Raw genomic sequence first — 5,062 nt, forward strand, 5'->3', positions numbered from 1 at the left:
AATTATTGAGAAGCAAACAGTGATTAACATTTCTGTTTGGAAAATAAAAATATTAAAAAAAATTCAGCCAATCATAGCAAATCTTAATATTACCCATAATGCTTTGTGGGTGTGGCAAGTTTTGTACATTTGAGTTCAAGATGTATATAGCAATGAATTAAGTAAAAAATGGGCCAAAATGGTTCTAAATCACAGAGAGGCAATTATTTCTTCATTTTCTCTGAGAGAAAGTTTAGAAAAATGTTTTTTTTTTCTGTCAGATCACCACAAATGTGGCAGACTGGCAGTGTAAACAGCTGCAGTGTGCTTCTCATCAAGTGTAAATGTCATATCATTAATGTTCCTCTCAGGTAAAAGTGTCCCTTGAGAACCTCCTGGCCCCTTAACGCATTAAACTCATAGTTATCAGTAAATTTGCTTTCAAGCTCCCCATCAGATGTGACCTTTAAAAGGTAGAAGTCATACATTGGATCATGTAGTGGCAATAGTACTTCCATTTGCTGCTATGTCAGCTAAGTGAGATGCTGTGTCATGGTCAAGGGTATTCTCTCTGGCTTGCATGGTTGTTGCCACTGAGCCATCTGTAGCAATGGTAACCTCTTTCCAATCATTCATCAATGCCTTGTTTGCACAATGAGCCTCCCCACTCATAATGCAATTAATGTACTAGCAGGAAAGGTGTTGGACCAACACTTTTTCTTGCAGGGCTGAAGACTTAACACGATGCCATTGCCTGATTCCCTTTATCTTTTTAAATTTTCTTCCATCTCTGTTTCTAGAAACAGCCTCTTCCCCTTCAGATGGTACATGGAAGAAGACTGCTTTAAGTGAGCTGCATTTGAAGCAGGCTATGTGAAGTTGACTTCCAGGTATTCATGCATGGCCTTAGCACTGTTGATGGTGTCAGTCCTGTTGAGAACTACTTGGCTGATCTTCTTTATTATATGTGAGTGAGCTGCATCTTGCTCTCCTTTTTCATGAGAGGTTTCAAAGTAATTTGTATTGTTTTTTACCAATACATTTCTTCACAAAGTCTTTCTTGTCTCCTGTTGGCCCGCTAGCTGAACTTGACCAGTCATTGAAAATTTTTTTCCTTATCTTCCTCGGAAAGAGCATCTTTGGGAACTTTGCGCTTTATGTACAGCCAGGTTTCTTTGTTGCCTTTTAAGATTTCTTTTTGTTTCTTTTTGGGTTTACTTATACTTCGTTCATTGAGGTTGACCAAACTCCTCAAGGACTTTTGGCTCTAGATTTCTTGACATTATCTCCAAATGCAAGAGATTTAAAAGCTCCAAATGTGGCTCTTTTTCATTTGACCCAGAGCATTTTATTACCATGAGTCCTGCTGATATGTCTGATGCAAGAGCCTTTAGACTTGCAACTTTTCTTTCCTCTTCTGGGGTTTCAAGACCCCATGTATGATGAGTATTTTTCTAGTTCTGGGACTGCCTGCCAGATTTTCATTGACATCAGCTTTTTTGCAAGGCATAGCAGGAAATTTACCTTTCACTTTATAGGTAACATGTTTTTTTTGCAGTCCGATTTTGAAATCCTCAGCCCACATTGTGACCTTCAGCATTTAGAGTCTGGTCCATTTGCTGATTTTGTTCTCTGCATTTTCTGACTCTTTCTCTGGTTTGCTCTCTAATTTTCTCTCTTCTTCACTGACTTTCTTTAATGACAGCTTGTCTCCTTTCTTTTGATTCTCTTTGCGTTTAAAACTCTTTTAATTTTGCCTGGTTCTTGATGGCCTCTTGGAAAATTCCCACTCTTCTTGCTTTTGTTTCTTGACTCATTCTATTGCTTATTTCTTTTCTTCTTTTCTTCTTTGCGAGGCTTCCTTAAGTGAAATCTGTTCTGAATCTGCTTTCGTTTCAGGCATAATAGAATTTATAACTTGCTTTATGCTTTATGCTTCATGCTAAAATGATTGCATGTCCTGGACATCGACATATAAAAAGGCTATTCAATGCATTGGACCCCCCTATGTCCAGGCAATTGCCTGTACATGTGAGTTAAAAGTGTAGATGTGCAATTGGGGACGATGGGGGAAGGGGAAGCAACCATTTTCTTGCATTCTTTTCTTCAAGTTGGGAGATGCTTCGCACACTTCGTGAACATGGGAATTGTAACAAAAAGTGTTAGTGTGACCTTGCTGCCAGATTCCTCGCTAATTTCACTTTCACCTTCTTGACTTATGTGGCCTGCAGTGGACTGCACTTGTGGCCCAGGACGAAGAGCATCTCTCTGAATTTGTGGCCAATGCAGGAAAATCATTGGACCTTATGGGATGAACCTTTGATTCGAAAAGTGTGGAAAATTGAAATCGAAATTATGATATGGATGGGCCATTACAAACTTATTCCCACGAAATAGGTACAAGGTACAAGGTCCATTAACCTCATGTCTGACAAGTTTATCAGTTGTTTGACTCTCAGGCGCCATGTGATTGGCTGAAGTCAATTATCAACAAGTTTAAGCGACCTGGTTTGGTGGCTTAAATCTAATGGAAACTTCAATTGAAGTTTGCTGACTCGCTTGACTTTCAGCTAGTTGGACAACCAATTGTTTTCATGAGATTTCTGGTTGTCACTCGCTTAGCAACATGAAAAATCACCCGTGAAAACACGACCTGCGGGCTTCAAAGCTGAAGCAGTTGATGAAGAAGGAGTTTGGTGTGCGTGCATTGTTGAAGAAGTAGACAATGATTACGTGATCATTTCCTCTGATGGCTGGAATGCAGAGTGGAATTGCCGCATCTGTGATCCATGAGAGATAAGGGATTGAACATTGCCTGATTGGAAAATAAAGTGAAGAACCTTTTCCCTTCCGTGAACGATGTCTTCGCTTTAAGAAGACTGACTTTACTTTTAAATATCACCCAAACTTATGTAAAACAAAAAGCAAAAATTACGGTTCGCTTCAATTTCAGGTGTGAATATGCATAATCTTTCATGGATGAAATCTTTATGAATTTCAAAGATCAACACCATTTTTTAGACATCTGCTTTCTCCATATCCACTCAGCAAACAAAGCTTTCCAAATTATGGTCAAAACACCAGATAAAGTTCACTTCAAATTTCTCAATTGATCCTAGATTCTCCAACCGCATCAAAACAGGTTTTACTACACAGCTTCCATCTAAGACTCCCACTGGAATGTGATGTAAAATATGTCATACATTGCCAGGTAACAATGCTTAAACATATGTACAAACCCCACTTAAGTGGGGTTGGCAGAATTACACACTTTGTCCATGTTGAAGTCATCATGCTTGCATTTCATCCTTGGTGACTGGAGTCCACTATCATTTGTGTTTGTTTGGCTCTGCCACCACTTGTTGATTGTGGTATCTGTTTGTCTCTGCCACAATCAAGTCCCACATATCATCATTAAACATTTGGTCAAAAACGGCTCCTTCCCTGATTTCAGCACTGCTTGGGTATCTTTGAATTGGCCCAGGAGCTGGCTCAGCAAATGGCCTACCTGCTGGTGGATTGTACTTCTCTGACCACTCTAGTTCAGGATTGTGAGGACATCCTACACAGGCTCTAAGTTATGATGAGTGCAAAAATGTACTAGAATCTTTCCAAAGTGATAAGGCGCCAGGTGAAGACGGATTCAGCGTGGAATTCTATAAATTTTTCTATGACCTATTAGGCGAAAATCTTCTGGCATGCTTAAACGAGGCTTACGAGAAAAATGAACTTACCATCTCGCAAAGAAGGGGCATTATTACTTTATTACCAAAGGAAGACAGCTCTTTACTTGACCTGCATAACTGGAGACCGATAACCCTACTGAATGTCGATCAAAAAATCGCTGCGAAAGCAATAGCTAAAAGATTAGAAACGGTTTTGCCGAACTTAATACACCCAGACCAAACAGGCTTTGTAAAAGGACGCTACATTGGGGAAAACATTAGACTTATAAGCGCTGTTCTAGACCTAACAAAAGAGCAAAAAATTCCGGGCATTCTTATAGCTCTTGATTTTCGTAAGGCTTTTGATTCTCTCGAATGGCCCTTTATTATGAGAATTTTAGATGCTTTTAATTTTGGTAGCAGCATAAAACGTTGGATAAGTACATTCTATACGAACGTGGAGAGCGCGGTATTGAATAATGGGTACACAACGAATTGGTTCAAACCGTCGAAATGGTGTGAGGCAAGGCTGTCCTCTCTCACCGTATCTGTTCATCCTCTCAGCTGAATTAATGTCCATAAAACTACGCTACGACTCGGGGGTCAAAGGCATTAATTTGTTTGGCAACGAACTTAAACTGTCACAATTTGCAGACGACACAAATCTGTTTTGTGCAGATTTAAATTCCGTGGAAAAAGCTTTAAATACAGTCAATGACTTCGGTAGGATAGCTGGTTTACAGCTAAACATGAAGAAAACAAAAGCGATTTGGCTTGGGAAGTGGGCTAACAATAAAACCAACCCGTTGGGCATGAAGTGGACGCATACCCCGGTTTGGATCTTAGGAATTCACTTCTCGTACGATAAGAAGGGGAATGATGACCTTAACTTTAGCCTGAAATTAAGGAAGCTACAAACAAAATTGGATATGTGGAGTGCTGGAAGCCTCACGCTATTTGGAAGAGTTTTAATAACCAAAACTCTAGGTATCTCACAGATCATTTATTCCGCTTCAAATATTGAAGTTCCTGATACAATCGCAGACACGCTGAAAAGAAAGTTGTTTAACTTTATATGGAAAAAGAAGAAGGATAAGATCAAACGAACCGTGCTTTACCAAGATTTAGAGGAAGGTGGGCTACGCATGACAGATGTAGATCTTATGTTTAAAGCCTTGAGACTTGCATGGATCCCTAGACTTTTGAATGCTGGAGATAAAAATTGGTGCTCTGTGCCAAACCACTATTTCAGGAAAAAGGGGGGCTTAAATTTTCTTCTAAAATGCAACTACGACACAAAGTACTCCCCTCAATTGCCAGCCTTTTATAAGAACATTCTCAAATTCTTTCAAGAATTAAAAATACTTTACGGTTACGACCAGGAAAGTGATGTAGTACTGTATAATAATAAAGAAATT

General features: G+C 39.4%; 1 pseudogene; it reads right to left on the minus strand.

The window, feature by feature from the left end:
• Window positions 1-261: 261 nt before the first annotated feature.
• LOC131769210 (uncharacterized) lies at window positions 262-3,734 on the minus strand (annotated as a pseudogene).
• Window positions 3,735-5,062: the final 1,328 nt, after the last annotated feature.

Source organism: Pocillopora verrucosa, chromosome 3 (assembly GCF_036669915.1).
Source record: "Pocillopora verrucosa isolate sample1 chromosome 3, ASM3666991v2, whole genome shotgun sequence".
Lineage (NCBI taxonomy): Eukaryota > Metazoa > Cnidaria > Anthozoa > Scleractinia > Pocilloporidae > Pocillopora > Pocillopora verrucosa.